The sequence below is a fragment of the Schistocerca piceifrons genome, chromosome 5, assembly GCF_021461385.2.
Source record: "Schistocerca piceifrons isolate TAMUIC-IGC-003096 chromosome 5, iqSchPice1.1, whole genome shotgun sequence".
NCBI lineage: Eukaryota > Metazoa > Arthropoda > Insecta > Orthoptera > Acrididae > Schistocerca > Schistocerca piceifrons.
Window position 1 is genome coordinate 355,301,562 of NC_060142.1, and position 19,102 is coordinate 355,320,663.

Sequence of the window (19,102 nt, forward strand, 5' to 3'; positions counted from 1 at the left end):
CAACTACTGAAGATGAGATCAGAGTTTTCTTATCTATCAGTTTATCTACAAGTGTATTTCCAAGTTATCAAAATTATTGTTCATCATCTCCAGATTTAAATGAATCATGTATGAGAGTTGATGACTGTAAAAGAATTAAGTTTCTTCCTGAGTCATATCCATTCAAATGATAACTCGAAGATGCCTAAAAGAGGACAAGCCAGTTTTGACAAGCTTTATAGAATAAGGCCACTTGTTGACAAGTTGAATAAAAGGATTGCAGTATGCTATCAGTCCTATCAAAAAGCTGCAATTGATGATTCAGTGGTGAAATTTAAATGTAGAAGCTCAACGAAGCAGTACCCAAGGGACAAGCCTGTGAAAAGAGGCTATAAAATATGGATGCTGTGTGGTGAATTTGCATATGGTTTAAAGTTCCTAATTTATACTGGAAAATTAGCTAACGAGAAGCCAGAAACTGCGTAGGTAGTGACATATTTATGTGATGAGCTTTATGGTATAAGGATTGCAGCATGCTATCAGTCCTATCAGAAATCTCTTTGTCCTACTAAAAGCCCATAAAAAATTAGCAGTTGGAACACTGAACCCCACATGTGAATTCCTCCCAAAACTAAGGGAAGATAAAAGGGATGAAATTAGGGGACTTTGACAGCAGATTCTGCAAACATGGTGTAGCATTTTACAAGTAGATGGACAAATGAGCTGTGGACCTGATCTGGTCTGTGCATGATCTAAGTGAAATCACAAATGAAAATAGGAAGGAATCAGATCAACTACTATAGTGGCACGCCCCTGTGTACTGTGTGATTAAAGAGGAGCATGAATTTTGTTGGCAATTTTGACTATGGCTGTGATAAAAACTAAAAAATGGTGTCATACGCTTTTTCACTTTATTGATGTACGTGAAGTGAATGCTTTTATCCTACACAAAGAAACTGAAATGGAGCAGTTCACGAATACAGGTTCCTGAAGGAAAGTGTACGAAGTACTGCTCACCAGAGACTGTGGTGGAGAAAGTAACATGTGGACAAACAATTCAGATTCGAAGGTAGTGCATATCAGATGAAACAGGCCACATCTAGATGTGCTCGGCATGTAATGTGCCTCTTTGTCTAAGAAAAGACAAAACTTGCTTTCAGACATTTCGTTCTCAATAATAATGTACTTGTGAACTGATTGTGTAAATAATTCCATAAGAAATATGTTTCATTTTACCTCTCATAATTCGTCAACAAATAAATAACTAGTGAGTATTATGGGCAGTGGTTAACCGAGGTAACCACAATTAATTGGCTGTAATTAAAAAAGTAAGTAAAGTACTGTAAAATTGGACTAAAATAAACTGTTTTGTTTGTTAATAAGTTTTATAATTTTGACAGAATCATGTATTTTCCTTTAAAAATGTTCTTGATCCTCAAAGAGTTAATACACCTCAAAGAAGATGAATGATGACTTGTGTGCAGCCTTCCCAATTTGTCGCAAATGGCTTCTCCCTTACATCCTAAGAGTGGTGAGTCAAATGTGCGTGCAATTAAAACATTTGAATTGCATATATAAGGACTCACTTTTAAAGATGCGCTCGAAAGTGTTGTGCTATTAAATTCAGTACAAAAGCATCTGTTTTTACTAGTTTTACATGAAAAAAAATAATGAATATAGTAGATAGCAATCGCTCCTGGAGCCCACTTATCTTTGTGTTTTTGTTTCAGAATGTCTGTAATAACTCTGCATGACAACTTCTTAGCTATAGTTCTATATGTTTAGCAGCTGTGTTTTTATAACTCATTCCCTAGGCACATAGCTGCCTGAAATTTTTTTGCCTGTTGGGAATGTGATATTTCAACCAACAGTGTCTCATTTCTCAACTGCTCTAAGGTGCCTTGTCCAGTTTGCAACCATTCCTTGGGGCTGCAACAGGATACCGCAATGCAACAAGGATTGTATGGACACACATGCGCAGTTTGAGTTTGGGCTGTAATGAGTAGCCTGTGCAGCTGTGACCACAGTACTGCATCAGTGACCAGTTCTGCAACATAAATAGTGTGATGACGTCATCTACGTAGTATTGCTGCAAGATGTCTAGCCAAAGGAAACTGGAAGGACCATCAGCGAGCCATCAACAGGAACTTATACTCTGTGAGTTAGTCTCACAACATCACTGCTTCTGTGATTTAAAGCATCATATGTACAAGAACACTTTGTTCCAGCACCATCAAAGTTGGGAATCTGCCATTTGGTTGAAAATTTCTTTGCTCGTTCTGTAAGGTGTTTTTCTTTTTAAGAAGTGGCAAATAAATAGTAAAATGTCTGTAGAAAAATGTGCACAATACGACTACAATTCAACTGATACATCCTGTACAGATTTGGAAGGAAGATAGTACAGATCGGTAACAATCTCTTGTAGCAGAGGACCAGAAACAAATATAACTAAATTGATGTCCTTTTTTTTTTTTTAAAAAAAAAAAAAAGGCTATACTTAATAGAATTTTGAGGCAAATATGCAAGAATAGATAGAGGAACATTAGAGATTTGTATAGTTTTTGCCTTTGAGAAAAATAAATTTGGTCTATTATTGACACATTTAAAGAAGTACAACAAGAAATATTTTGTTGCAGATCTGTCTTCAATGTTTTACTCTCTGTCAGAAGAAAAGATTGACAGTATTGCTTCAGATCAGAAGTTGAATTTATATCACTTAACCTGAAAGTGTCTGATATGAGAGATGGGCAAGTTCGATCAAATGTTTCTGATGAACATACAGCTTCCATATAGACAAAGGAAGATTCTTATCCCAGCGTGAAAAATTTACTTAAGAGGAAGATGATGAGTGGTGAGGATAAGATGTATCTCCGGCTCGAAAAATGGAGAAAGCAGCCATAGAATTCAAAATACAATACCTAGAGGCAACTAGGAAGGAAGAGGATGTATGAGGGTGGTGGTGGTTGTTGGGATGTTTAAGGGGGACTAAACAGCGAAGGTCATCAGTCCCCCATGTATGAGGGTAAGTCAATTATTATCCATAAAGTAGTTATAAAATTGTACTGTAAACGAATAGGAAACTTGCAAGAACATCATTTTTCGACATAGTCTCTTTGCGTTTCAACGCACTTGGTCCATGGTTGTACAAGTTCCTGATGCCTTCATAAAAGAAGGTTCTCGGTTGAGCTGCGAGCCAGGAATGCACCACTTCTTTCATTGCTTCATCCGAGGCAAATCGACGCACCCTTAATGCCTGTTTGAGTGGACCAAACAAGTGATAGTCAGAAGGGGCAACATCGGGACTATATGGAGAATGATCCAGTACTTCAAATTTGAGTTTCTGGAGTGTTAAAGCAGTGTTGGCTGCAGTATGCGGACGGGCATTGTCATGCAACAACACAATACCTTTTGACAGCAATCCTCGGCATTTGCTTCAAATTGCAGGCTTTAGCTTGGCAGTAAGCATCTCACTGTAATGCACACAGTTTATTGTTGTGCCTCTTTCCCCATAATGTCCCAGTACTGGACCTTGGGCGTTCCAAAAAACCATAAGCATCAGTTTTCCTGTGGATGGTTGGGTCTTGAACTTTTTCTTGCAGGTGAATTTGGATGTTTCCATTCTATACTCTGCCATTTACTCTCCGGCTGGTGATCATGAATTCATGTTTCATCACCAGTAATGATCCTGTCTAAGAAGTTGTCCCCTTCATTACCATAGCGATCCAAACGTTTTTGCAGGTGTCCAAGTGCGTTTGTTTATGCAACTGTGTGAGTTGTTTTGGGACCCATTTTGCACAAACTTTATGAAACCCAAGTTTGTTGTGGATGATTTCTTGGCAGAACCGTGACTAATTTGCAGACGGTGTGCCACTTCATCAATAGTTAATTGTCTGTCCAAGAGAATCATTTCACGTGAATACTCAATGGTTTCTTCATTTGTGGCAGAAAACAGTTGTCTGGCTCCTTCATCATGCAGTGCGAACATTTCAGAATTTTTCAATCCATTCGTAGACACTCTGTTGTATGGCAAAACACTGTTCTCGTACTGTACCGAAAGTCTTCGATGAATTTCAGCCCCTGATACGCCTTCTGACCACTGAAAACAGATCACTGAATGTTGCTCTTCTTTGGTGCAAATAGACAGATGAACAGCCGTGATTAACAGCACGGCAGTGATAATAAAACTAACCTAGCAGTTTGAAAATTGCAAAGATATAACAACAAATAAACAAAGCACGCGTCACCCACGTAAAATGACAGTACTACCAAAATAAACAAAAATATAGTTAAATTGTGGATAATAATTGACTTACCCTCGTAAATCTATTTCTACCAAGCATGGGTACAGCTATGAGGACATCCCACCTCACTACTTTAGTAAAAAGAAAGAAAAATAAAGATCATGTGGAATTTAATGATGACTATACAACTCAAAAATGGCAAACACTGTCAGAACAAATTGCTATTATTTGAGACTGGTGGTCTTAGGAGCATCATTTACACCTTTTTAATACAAAATTAAAGTGTGTAATTTTTTACTACATTTAGTAAGTTTCTTAAAAGCAGCTGGTCATTTTAATGAATACTGATTATATTATACTCTTCCTTCATTGCTGTGAACCTATTGATGGTGGGAGAGTAAATGACAACATTTACTCTGTGAATCAATACTATGCAGAAGTTAATGCTTAAATAATATGGAAAGGCAGTCCAGGCAAATGCTCACTTTGGCATGCTGCATGATGTTGTTGTTGTTGTTGTGGTGGTGGTCTTCAGTCCAGAGACTGGTTTGATGTAGCTCTCCATGCTACTCGATCCTGTGCAAGCTTCTTCATCTCCCAGTACCTACTGCAACCTACATCCTTCTGAATCTGTTTAGCGTATTCATCTCTTGGTCTTCCTCTACGATTTTAACCCTCCACGCTGCCCTCCAATACTTTGGTGATCCCTTGATGCCTCAGAATATGTCCTACTAACTGATCCCTTCTTCTAGTCAAGTTGTGCCACAAATTTCTCTTCTCCCAAATTCTATTCAGTACCTCCTCATTAGTTATGTGATCTACCCATCTAATCTTCAGCATTCTTCTGTAGCACCACATTTCGAAAGTTTCTATTCTGTTCTTGTCTACGCTATTTATCGTCCGCGTTTCACTTCCATACATGGCTACATTCCATACAAATACTTTGAGAAACGACTTCCTGACAATTAAATCTATACTCGATGTTAACAAATTTCTCTTCTTCAGAAACGCTTTCCTTGCTATTGCGTCTACATTTTATGTCCCCTCTACTTCGACCAACATCAGCTATTTTTCTCCCCAAATAGCAAAACTCATTTACTACTTTAAGCATCTCATTTCCTAATCTAATTCCCTCAGCATCACCCGATTCAATTCCACTACATTCAATTATCCTCATTTTGCTTTTGTTGATGTTCATCTTATACCCTCCTTTCAAGACACTGTCCATTCTGTTCAGCTGCTCTTTCAGGTCCTTTGCTGTCTCTGACAGAATTACAATGTCATCGGCGAACCTCAAAGTTTTTATTTCTTCTCCATGGATTTTAATTCCTACTCCGAATTTATCTTTTGTTTCCTTTACTGCTCCTTTACAGATTGAATAACATCGGGGATAAGCTACAACCCTGTCTCACTCCCTTTGCAACCACTGCTTCCCTTTCATGCCCCTCGACTCTTATAACTGCCATCTGGTTTCTGTACAGATTGTAAATAGCCTTTCGCTCCCTGTATTTTACCCCTGCCACCTTCAGAATGTGAAAGAGAGTATTCCAGTCAACATTGTCAAAAGCTTTCTCCAAGTCTACAAATTATTGAAATGTAGGTTTGCCTTTCCTTAATCTATTTTCTAAGATAAGTCGTAGGGTCAGTATTGCCTCAGGTGTGCCAATATTTCTACGGAATCTAAACTGATCTTCCCCGAGGTCAGCTTCTACCAGTTTTTCCATTAGTCTGTAAAGAATTCGTATTAGTATTTTGCAGCCATGACTTATTAAACTGATAGTTCGGTAATTTTCACATCTGTCAACACCTGCTTTCTTTGGGATTGGAATTATTATATTCTTCTTGAAGTCTGGAGGTATTTCGCCTGTCTCATACATCTTTCTCACCAGATGGTAAAGTTTTGTCAGGGCTGTCTCGCCCACGGCTATCAGTAGTTCTAATGAAATGTTGTTTACTCCTGGTCCCTTGTTTCGACCTAAGGTCATCGTAACTGCCATTTGCTTCACATCTGCTGTGCAGTGAGCTACATTAATTTAAGTATTAACTGTATTTTTCTTACTTGTCACTTCTTCTTCTGTGTGTTTTTGCTTTTAGGAAGCTTTAATTTTCGAGTAAATCTACGGAATAATATTCCGTAGATTTCGTGTCTGTTTTGAATACAGTCATAGAGAGTCCCTTTAGTCAGCTGTAGCGCCAGTAGTGCTATTGTTTGTTTTGAATACAGTCCAGAGACAGGTAGTGCTTATTTTCATTGTTTTCAACAAGAAGTGTCCAGTAACCACAGTTTAGTCAGCTATCAGCCGCCTTTAGTGAATTAGCAGTCTAGTTAAAAGTTGATTAACTCTCTACAGTAAATTGTTGATTTCTGAGGATGGATAGGATGTGTGACTGCTGTGTACAGATGCAGGAGGAACTGGCCACTGTTCGTGAACAGCTGAACATGTTGATGGGCACGGTCAGCCCTCTTCAGGCTGCTGCCTTGGAGAGTAGCGGCAGTGGGGAGTCTGCTGCGTCGCATGGTACACTGCAGGTGACATGCTTCACCCATGGTCCCTGCTGTGGAGACATCTTCACAGGTACCGGGCGCGGTTGGGCCACCCTCACCCCAAAGGGAGTGGCGGGTTCAGCGGCGTTCCCGGTGCACGAGGCAGAGGGTCAATGTGGAAGCTGGCCATGTGGCATCGCCCGCTCTGCCTGTGAGTGGACATGTGGCCGCTCCTTCAGCAAGGTCCGAGCAGGCACACGGGGGGACGGATTTATTAGTGATTGGCGGGTGATGGAGCCTCTTAGGGAAATAGCGGAAAGATCAGGGAAGAAGGCCAGTGTTCACTCGGTCTACTTGCCGGGGGGTTTCATCCGAGATGTGGAGGAGGCCCTGCCGGCGGCGATAGAGGGCACTGGGTGCACCCAACTGCAAACTGTTGCTCATGTTGGCACCAATGACTCCTGCTGTTTGGGTACAGAGGTCATCCTTAGTTCATACAGGTGGTTGGCAGAGATGGTGAAGGTGGAAAGTCTTACTTGCGGGGTGGAATCTGAGCTAACTATTTTTAGTATCGTTCCCAGAACCGATCGCGGTCCTCTGGTTTGGAGCCGAGTGGAAGGCTCACACGATTCTGAGGTCCAAATTTCTTGACCTCCACTATCGAGTGGAGAAATGTAGGGTCCCCCTGAATAGGTCAGGCGTGCACTACATGAAAGAAGTGGCTACAAGGGTAGCGGAGTACGTGTGGAGTGCACAAGTGGGTTGTTTAGGTTAGAGAATTCCCTCCCTAGACCTGACAAGACGCCTCCTGAGACGCAACAATGTATTAGTAGGCAAAATGCAACAGGGAATAACAATATTAATGTGCTAATAGTAAACTGCAGGAGCGTCTGTAGAAAAGTCCCAGAACTGCTCTCATTAATAAACCGTCACAATGCCCACTAGGGACAGAAAGTTGGCTGAAACCATATGTAAACAGTAATGAAATTCTAAACTCAGATTGGAATGTATACCGCAGAGACAGGCTGGACAGTGAAGGGGGAGGCGTGTTTATAGCGATAAAAAGGGCAATAGTATCGAAGGAAATTGGCGAGATCCGAAATGTGAAATAATTTGGGTGAAGGTCACGGTTAAAGCAGGCTCAAACATTGTAATTGGATGTCTCTATAGACCCCCTGGCTCAGCAGCTGTTGTGGCAGAGCACCTGAAGGAAAATTTGGAAAATATTTTGAATAGATTTCCCAGCCATGTTATAGTTCTGGGTGGAGACTTTAATGTGCCAGATATAGACTCGGAGACTCAAACATTTATAACGGGTGGCAGGGACAAAGAATCCAGTGAAATTTTTTTAAGTGCATTATCTGAAAACTACCTTGAGCAGTGAAACAGAGAACCGACTCGTGGCGATAACATATTAGACCTTCTGGTGACAAACAGACACGAACTATTTGAAACAGTTAACGCAGAACAGGGAATCAGCGATCATTACGCGGTAACTGCATCGATGATTTCAGCCTTAAATAGAAATATTAAAAAAAGGTAGGAAAATTTTTCTGTGACAAAAGCAGATTTCAGAGTACTTGACAGCTCAACACAAAAGTTTTGTCTCAAGTACAGATAGTGTTAAGGATCAGTGGGCAAAGTTCAGAACTATCGTACAATATGCATTAGATATGTGCCATGCAAGATCGTAATAGATGGTAAAGAGCCACTGTGGTACAACAAGTGAGTTAGAAAACTGCTGTGGAAGCAAAGGGAACTTCACAGCAAACATAAACACAGCCAAAGCCTAGCAGACAAACAAAAATTTACACGAAGCGAAATGTAGTGTGAGGAGGGCTATGCGAGAGGCGTTCAATGAATTCGAAAGTAAAGTTCTATGTACTGACTTGGCAGAAAATCCTAAGAAATTTTGGTCTTATGTCAAAGCGGTAGGTGGGTCAAAACAAAATATCCAAACACTCTGTGACCAAAATGATACTGAAACCGAGGATGACAGACTAAAGGCCGAAATACTAAATGTCTTTTTCCAAAGCTGTTTCACAGAGGAGACTGCACTGTAGTTCTTTCTCTAGACTGTCGCACAGATGACAAAATGGTAGATATCGAAACAGATGACAGAGGAATAGAAAAACAACAATTAAAATCGCTCAAAAGAGGAAAGGCTGCTGGTCCTGATGGGATACCAGTTCGATTTTACACAGAGTACGCGAAGGAACTTGCCCCCCTTCTTGCAGCAGTGTACCGTAGGTCTCTAGCGTTCCAAAGGATTGGAGAAGGGCACAGGTCATCCCCATTTTCAAGAAGGGACGTCGAACAGATGTGCAGAACTATAGACCTATATCTCTAACGTCGATCAGTTGTAGAATTTTGGAACACTTATTATGTTCGAGTATAATGACTTTTCTGGAGACTAGAAATCTACTCTGTAGGAATCAGCATGGGTTTCAAAAAAGATGATCTTGTGAAACCCAGCTTACACTATTTGTCTGCGAGACTCAAGAGGGTCATAGACACGGGTTGCCAGGTAGATGCTGTGTTTCTTGACTCCTGCAAGGTTTTCGAAGTTTCCCACACTCGTTTAATGAACAAAGTAAGAGCATATGGACTATCAGACCAATTGTGTGATTGGATTGAAGAGTTCCTAGATAACAGAATGCAGCATGTCATTCTCAATGGAGAGAAGTCTTCCGAAGTAAGAGTGATTTCAGGTGTGCCACAGGGGAGTGTCGTAGGACCATTTCTATTCACAATATACATAAATGACCTAGTGGATAACATCGGAAGTTCACTGAGGCTTTTTGCAGATGATGCTGTAGTACATCAAGAGGTTGTAACAATGGAAAATTGTACTGACATGCAGGAGGATCTGCAACAAATTGACACATGGTGCAGGGAATGGCAATTGAATCTCAATGTAGACAAGTGTAATGTGCTGTGAATACATAGAAAGAATAATTCCCATTATATCTAACTTTAACGTATCCATTTCCCTTTTTAAATTTTCTAACCTACCTATCCGATTAAGAGATCTGCCATTCCACGCTCCAACTTGTAGAACGCCAGTTTTCTTTCTCCTGATGACAAGGTCCTCCTGAGTAGTCCCCGCCCGGAGATCCGAATGGGGACTACTTCCTCTTGCTCACAGCCGTTCACATTACCAGCACAGCAAGGCTGTTTTGGTTGAAGTTACAAAGCCAGATCAGTCAATCATCCAGACTGTTGCCCCTGCAACTACTGAAATGGCTGCTGCCCTCTTCAGGAACCACACCTTTGTCTGGCCTCTGTTGCACCTACGGTACAGCTATCTGTATCGCTGAGGCGCACAAACCTCCCCATAAACGGCAAGGTCCATGGTTCATGGGAAGGGGGGCTCTGCTGCTGATTTGATTATTTTCCAGAACTATTTTCTTTATGTCTTCCAAGTTGTCATCAGTAATTGATATGCTAGGGCGCCCAGGGCAGTTGTCGTCTTCAGCGTCTTCTCGAGCCCGTTTGAAATGTTTATATCAGTTGTAAATTGTTGTTTTACCCATAATAGATTTGCCAAAAGCCCTAGTCACCATTTTGAGTGTGGTGCTGCACTTATTCAACTTTTCAAGCAAAATTTAATGCAAATTCTTTGATATATCTTTTTTGCAAGTAAAAATTTGCTGAGCAGTCAAAAACATGTATAACCTTTCAACATGCTGCATACCGGCACACAAAGTATTACCCATCCGAAAAATACAGCCTTACGGTATATTGAATTTTATTGTCACTTAATACTGTTTCGTTTTTCACTGTTTAAGTACTCCATCTCATTTAGTTAGTACATAATAGTTTTCGTTACATATATATCTGTATACTTTCTTGTTTTGTTTATTCTTTTGTCAAGAACAGTGCACAAATAAATAACTGAAGAGCCATTAGCTACTGGACTTGTATCTTCTGCCTCCACAATGTTTTCAGATCATAAGAAGGGACAGACGATTCATCGTGAGGGTAGTGTATAAGGATATGAGGAATATTATAAAATCGTGTGATCTAGAAGCGAGGCAGAAAAGTAAAATGAGGTTATGTACTTGCTGCCTGTTAGGTAGACGTATCTCCATGATCTGTTACAAAAAGTCGAAAAGGCATAATTTCCACAGGTATCACCCCTTTGCGCTCCCGGTAAGTAGAAAATGTCCAAGATATGAAGTACGTAAGTTTCACTATCATTATTTGGATACGGATGTAAAGAGAGGCAATTTATGTACATGTGGACATCACATTTCCACTGCAAGCTGGAAACAGTCTAGAAGCCATCAAAAATAGCGATATTTTAATCGGCTCATCGTGACACGAAAAAAGCATTTCAGTGGTTGCATACACACTGTCAGTGTTAATAAACTAATTACACAGCAGGCTACACAAACGAACTAGTAGTCGGTATTATTCCGAAACTATTACTATCCTGAAAGAGTGTGGTGATTTGATGTATTTAATTTTTTGAAATGTATTGCTGGTGATTCACTGACCATTATGTTGTGCCATGTGTCAATTGTTTACTTTTCTCAATATCAACTATTTTATTCGCCAATCACACATTGTCAGTTTGGCAAGCTGTAGGTGAATAACCAGCGTCTGACATGTTCATGTCATTCCGCCTGAAGGGTACGCTTGTCATTACTTTAATACTGCTCAGATGAAGAAAAGGAATAAAATCCTATGGTAAGTTTCCATTCCAGTCGTTCAGTGTTAAAAATATGATGGGTTATGAGATTCATCCAAAATTGCAACACAATTGGCGATTTATTTTTGTGTGAATATTAACCTTTTCTCATTTGGAGAAGCATCAGCATTTACGTAACAGCCACATTTGTCTTGTTGACAGGTTTAATTGTACTTGTTTCGCCAAAACACAGTATAATTTGCACAAACTCATTTTTGCAGCAGCTATTGTGAGAGAATTCTGAAACAGTGTCTCATTAAACAAGTAATTGGCGACCAGAGAGCTCAATAGCTCACAAAATACCTCATTGTGTCTGTTTGTGGTAACAATAGAGAAGAAATTTCATGTTTATTTTCATACCAGGAAACTCTCGTTTCACTAGCTGTCAATAACTCTTAAAGAATTGCAGTCACTGGAATGAAAAAAATGGAATAGAAAGTACAACTTCTGTTATATTGCGATAGATAAAGTTCAGTGTGTTTACGAAGTGGAAAAAGATTCTTCTTCGGTGCCAGCATTTGCCAAAATATCTTTTTGATGTCTCGAGCGGTTTAGGAGATATGAGGGATGTCGTGAATATTTCATTCCCGCAGGCGTGGGAGTGAATACGCTACATAGGATCCATTTTCTCGAGATCTGAGACAGAGAATTCCTCCCAAGTCTAAACAAAAATTCAATATGTTAGCTAAATTTCATACGCAGTAGTATGGTGTAATCATAGCGACCTCTATTTTTCAAATTTTGTGTCGTGTCTTACTAAAATAAATTATATGTATATAATCACAATAAGTATGACCATTAGCGAGGTGATGGGCATTTCACCACGACGATAACATATAATGCTACACGTAAGGCAAAAATCAAATATTTTCACTGAATAGTTTCTGTAAAATCATTTGAGAAAGATTTCAGGGTGCAGGTGCTTCGGTTCTGTCAATCGGCGTGTGCGAAGTACGTGTACACGTCGCAGTGTGCACAGGATCGCGTCACACTGCAGTGTCGCGTCACGTGCTATACCACGTCTCAATTAGTGCTTACCCTTATAACAACCTCCACTGTCATATGCCGCCGCTATATTAATATTCTTCCTCTTATTGAAGAGCCACAATAAAATTATTGTTTGGTAAAATATCTACGTAGTTCAAAGAAAAATCCAATTTGGTCATGCTTCTCTCCATGCTGCTGCCAAATGCCCACTGCAGCTGCAGTGACGCCTTGGGAACCAACAGCAGCTACAGCAGAGTAGCCATATTTCTGAGCAACACAAGCGGGCAGGCTCAGCCAAGACTGCAGGCAACAGTTGTACCTTGGGCAACACACCTTTATAGAGCCCCAGTTGCCTCAATAAGCCTTATACAACTACGATGCAGCAGAACGAATGATTAGTTCTGAAAGCCAGGATAGTGTATGTTGTTTCAGGTGTGAATTGGCAGCACTGACATTATTGGAGGTAAGTAGTGGGGAGCCATTCTGTCTCGTATATCAAAGAAGATATGAAGAGAAACAAATTTCTCTCTCTCTCTCTCTCTCTCTCTCTCTCTCTCTCACACACACACACACACACACACACACACACACACACACACAAATCATCTGACATTCAACATTCGCTGCTGGATAAAGGCATGCTCCAGAGTTCTCCATATATTACAGCTGAAGAGATCCAACAAATATGTGAAGTATGTACACAGGGTGTATACACCCCAGGACATCCACGGGAGGGAAAAATAATAATAATCAGGGATTTTTCAATGTTGTAAGTTCCTAGTTAAATTTTTGTAATTTTGTCTGGTAAGATCCAATAATGTAACAAAAAAAATTTACTTTGGACTGCTACTGGAGAAAAATACTGCGGGAAGAAAACAAATGAGAGACTAACATATAAGTAAAATTTTAGTTGTGAAGAAAATGTGCCTTTTACAAGAAAACAAACTGCACAAACACATGTCTGCTGACAGTGAAGTGTGTCAAAGGCTTCAGGATGAAGACTGTGGAATACTTCATAGCAAACTGCTTTTGACAAGTGTGATGTCACAACTGTTTACATTTATAACAGGTGTGTGTGTACGTGTGATCAATTTCTTAAATCGTGGAGCATTTGACTCTTCTTCAAACTTACCACTTTGAGGACCAGACCCTTACAAAAATTTTGAGCACAGAAGACCAGCCATTTATGCAGTTATTTAATACATACTGGCATATTTATGTTGGATTTATCCTAAAGGGTAATACACTAAGAAAGACCAAGCTTCAAGGTTAGTTTTTTACATTTATTTTAGCTCTTTCATAGATTACTAATTATGCAAAAAACAATATCAAATGAACAATTTCACATGTAATTGACTTTTGTATGGAAAGTCGAATTGCTAAAGAACATTTATTCTGCCTGACAACCCACAAAATGTTCAGTGCACAGCAGTTAAATTTGAATTGTACTTGTCAGAAATATTCAGCTGCTGCAATTTAGCTGTGCTCTTGGGGTCTTGCCTAACCATACCCCCGGAAAAACAGCAAAAAAAAACGTTTGACGACCCGTATTATAGATGAAAGCTTGGCTTACCATGTAACAACACTGAATTTATATCAATTTAAACCATTAACTTTTCCTATTCGCGTGTTTGCGCTAATTGATGTTACTATTGGGTGACTACATTACAAGTCATATGCTCTTAACATCTGCTGTCATTGGCTGATGAATCACATAACATGAACTGTGATTGGCTGACAAAAGCGCATTGCAATCTCGATTCCAGTGCTTTGAAAGATATCATACTACAATTGGTGGAATTCTTATTTATACTTTCACAACACAAAAATATGCAAACTGCTGCACATGAAAGATCTTTCCAAAATGCACTTTTTTTTTTTTTTTTTTTTTGCTGTGTTTCATTTCCTGAAGGACCGGGAAAAGTATGTATTTTTACCCAGCACATTTGGAAAAATCCAGGAACTTTGTTGCCTGTCCACACTCTTGTACAGTAAAACCATCGTTTTACACTTTTCGGCAGACTGACCCAAAAAAGTGTGAAATGCATGAAAGTATAAAGTACAGGGAAGCATGTAACAAGCTGTAGATTTCATGCCTGTTGTTCTCTGTTTACGAAGACTGTCAACTTTAGCATTTTAATCAATATTGGGTTACAAGTTTTGTGTGCGTGATTTTATAATGATATTAATAAGTCTCACATTAGACTGCACACATCTTCATGATTATCACAAAACCAGTAGCTGAGTGCTGACACACAAAAGTGCAAGGATTCCCCTATTTGTTCTGATCATGTCCAATGGTATAAATAAAACATGGAAGCAAAAGTCTTTTGTGAAACCACATTAAAAAGATATTAATGTTCCAATGTGAGACTTCTTACAGATAATCATTACAAAATATTAGTACATAAAACTTAACACAACATTGGTTAAAACATTAAAGCTGGCACTCTTCATAAACAGAGAACAATAGGCATGAAATCTGCAGTTGGGGGTGACAAGGTTCAGTGACAACCTGGGTGAGAAACAGGGTGGAAACTGTCATGTAATGGAGCGTCTTGAGAAGAAATGTTTACACCTGACATTAGGTCGCAGCAACCTACAACTGCATGCCTAGTATGGATTAATGTATTTCACACTGAAGTAAAGAGGATTCGTAAAAGCCCATTACAGAGATGGCTGTCTTCAAAAGTGGTGCTTATTTGCATAAAGCACTATGAAATTAAATTAAAGCTGTTGTAATACAACGCAACAAGCAGAAGGAATATAATTGGAAGGAGAATCAGCATTGGTCGTATTTTTTTGTTTTATTATCCACAAAATCGATTTTCGGTCACTTAGTGACCATCCTCAGTGCTGTAATATACAATTAAAATTGGTAGGCACTGGTATCAACAAGCTTAGAACGATCACATATCGCTCTAAGCTTGTTGATACCAGTGCCTACCACTAGTTACATTATAAAAATAAATAAATTAGTTTCCAATTTTTCTGTATTGCGTTTCATGCTGACAATTTTAAAAAACTGGTTTGTTTTTCTGCACTGTGTGACTGCATAAAATGAAAATGGTGTAAATTCAGACCAAAATGAGAGTTATAAATTATTATATTAACTAAAATGCCTGTAAAAGCACACAGCTCTAAATGTGTGATTACCTATTACCATATATACAATTTCTGACATGGTTAAGGAACCTGTTAAAAATGCAGACTGTATTTGACAACTGCTGAACTATGAATGTCTTTTTCGGCTGAAGTAGGTCTTTACCACACTTTCACTGCGGCTGACGCTTATAAGCGTCACAACAAGCCGTGAGCCAGTGCGGTTGATGCTTATAAGCGTCCGTGCTCGCTGTCTGATTACTCAGTTTAGTTACAGCGACTAAGCTAGCATCAAAGCGTGTAAACTTTTCTTCTGTGTGGTCAGTTACCGAACGTATATTGTTCGTAATGGCGGCTAATGAACTGACACCTAGGCCTTCCAATGTGAAAAGGAGCAGGAAAAGTGTTAAATTGATAGAGGAACAGTTACTTAGTGTACTGGACAACAGTGATTTTCTGTGTAGTGAGGACGAGGCATATCATGGAGGTTGTCATTTAGAGGCTGCTGAAGAATTGCGTGGAAGCAGGCTTTCGAATCTGTTTCATGACAGTTCTGAATCTGACGATACGGATCACGATTGTGTGGAAATCTATGACGAAAAAGAACCTGACCTGTCACACGGAAATAATCCAGGTGATTCCTGGCATAAAAAACCACATAATATGCAGTATCACCCACTTACGAAGGGAGAAGTTTTGCAAATTCATCCTGCTGGCAATTCTCCTATGGATTTCTTCAGATTATTGGTAACAGATGAATTGTTGCAACTTGTAGTTGTCGAAACGAATGATAACGCAGTCAAATTATTGCTGAGGGAAAATACAAAAGAGGGATCTAGGATCTGTAAATGGAAACCTCTAAGTATAGGAAAATCACTAGTTTTTGTGGGTGTTTCGTTACATATGGGTAACGTTAAATATGCACGATTACAAGACTACCGGAAGAAAGAACCGCTGTTTGAGAATAGAGGAATAGCGATAAGTAAAGCAGAGACCGGTATTTCATCATATTAAGCTATCTGCATTTTGCAAAAAATCCACTTCCAGGAAACCCGAAACCAGACGATCGTTTATATAAAATATGACCTGTACTGGGTTATTTGACACGAGACTGACTGAAGTGTATCACCCGGGAACAGATTTATCAATAGATGAATCAGTGAGTCTTTGGAGGGGAAGACTGTCATTTATACAATACATAAAAAGCAAACGTAATAAATATGGCATTAAGATGTGCATGCTCAACAATCCAGACAGTTTCATAAATAAGTGCGCTGTATACACGGGAAGTAGTGGAGATATGCGGGGAAAGGTCACGCTGAAAAGGTCGTTTTGCATTTGATGGCAGAAAAGCTGCATGTTGGTCATCACATTTACTTGGACAATTATTATAACATTTTTCATTTAGCTACAACTCTGTTGAACCTAAAAACACTTCCCACAGGTACTTTGAAATTAAATAGGAAATATACCCCCGAAGACATTGTATCGGCAAAACTTGGGAGGGTAGAGACTATTGTGCAGTATTCTAATGGAGTTACGATTGGAAAATGGAAGGATCGACGAGGTTTCCAACATTTCCACAGAACATCAAATGTTATGGAGCAAGTGACGAATGCACGCCAGCAAATAGTCATGAAACCTTTGCCTATTATTAGGTACAATGCGTGTATGTCTGGGACTGATAAACAAGATCAGATGTTTTCGTATTATTTGTGTGAACAAAAAACTATTCTTTCATGTCATTGACATGCTAGTTTTCAATTATCTATATCTGTACAACAAATACCCAGGAAATAAAATGACATATGATTACAGAATGAACATTATAAAGGGCTTCCTTCCACCACTGGACATTTCCACGAAATGTGAACAAGAAACATCACAAACAAATGTACAAAAGCAGGAAGCTACTGCAGTGTAAGAAGTGTGCGGAACAAGGCAAGTGCACTGATACACCATACAAGTGTACAACCTGCCCAGACAAACCTGGATACTGCTTGAACTCATGTATAATTTCCCATAAGTAGCAAAAACGTGATATCGGGGAAATTCCGATTATCAAAGACAACTTCTTTTATTTCTTTTGACATTGCATTGTTTCTTTTTATGAAGTGACAGGTTAGAGCTTTTTTTCACGAGTACTCAGAAAATGTTTTCTTTTGTGGTAAGTCGACTTATTTCTTATTGCATTGTAAAGCATTCACTTCCGTTTTCTGCAAAAGAATTTGTTGTGCTAGATTTGTTTTAATAGCACCGCAATTGAAGTGATGGGGGACACGAGAGAAGCCTCCACATAGGGTGTGTTTCGCTTACTAATTTCTACACATCCGATCGTCCCCTAGGCATCTAAGATAAATGTAGATGGCTAATTCTCTCGTACCAGGAGTAAACATGCTACTAAACTGACGACCTCTATCAGAGTCAATCTTAAAAATGCGCATTTGAAGTAAATATAATTTCAAATGAATCCAGTTTCCTTTTTTTCCTTCTTAAGAATTTGAGTTTTGGAATCCAAGTTTTTCCTGAATGCAGTGGATTTGTTGCTTGTTTGAACTGTATTTTTTGTTACATTATCAACAAATCACAAACATTTGAATGATGCCTGTGAGCCCTATAGGTGTTAGACACCAAACAGACTTTAAAACATGATCACAATACAATCGAAGCGTATTTGAAGTAAAGCATCTAAGGTGTCATCATTAAGTCAGTACAGAACATGATCCTACAGATCTTACAAGGTCTTGACGTCAGCCTGTAGCTCAGGTGTACTTAGGAGCATTGGCTCCGAGCGGTACCTGACATTTCAGAGTGTTACCGGCCGGCACTCTCACATTGCTGGGCTGCACTGGAGAGCTGCGCGGCTGCACCGATTTCACAATGAAAGTTTTAATTGAACACATGAGAATGCTCAGCATTTTCACAAAAAGCTACACACAAAATTTTAAATTCAAATCATGGAAAAATTAAGGAAATAGCGTTTTGAAGCTTGTACAATGAGTGGAATGTCATATTTTATTGATTAAAACATTAAAAAACATCAACATTTTCTGTGAACATATGCATGAATGTACACACACTTCTCATGCTTGTACATTTATGTAGTGTAATAAAAAAAACAGTATAAACTGTCATAATTTTGGTGAAACAGTGGAAAATTGCAAAAATTAAATTAGCTGATTTAGGATAAAGTGTGTGTGTGTGTGTGTGTGTGTGTGTGTGTGTGTGTGCGCGCGCGCGCGCGCGCGCGCTCATGCGCTCCGACTCTCAGAATGAGAAAGGCTGGCCAGTATTTACCTTCCAAGACGTGCAACTTCTATTACTGCCAAAAACAACACACAAAAGTAGAGTATAGCATTCTTATCCCCCGCCCCCAATGACATTGTCCTTGAGCAGGAAAGAGATATTGCTTGGGGAGTTTAAATTGAATATGAAGGAAGGTGAGGCCTATCAGGTTATTTAAATCCCAAGCTACGAGGACACACTTTTATGACAGGTACCTACTGTTGAAAAAGCTTTGAGTGCTGTGATCTACATTTGTGCCTATTGACAGCACTGGGAATTGCACTTCCTGGATGTAGTACTGCAGTCTTTGTTGTTTTGATAATTTTC

The 19,102-nt window shown here is 39.3% G+C and overlaps 1 protein-coding gene across 2 annotated transcripts in view; it reads right to left on the bottom strand.

Annotated features, from left to right (window-relative positions):
- The window catches only part of LOC124797885 (peroxisomal membrane protein 11B), a 112,785-nt gene that overhangs the window by 4,980 nt on the left and 88,703 nt on the right, over positions 1 to 19,102 (bottom strand). The window lies entirely within an intron of this gene.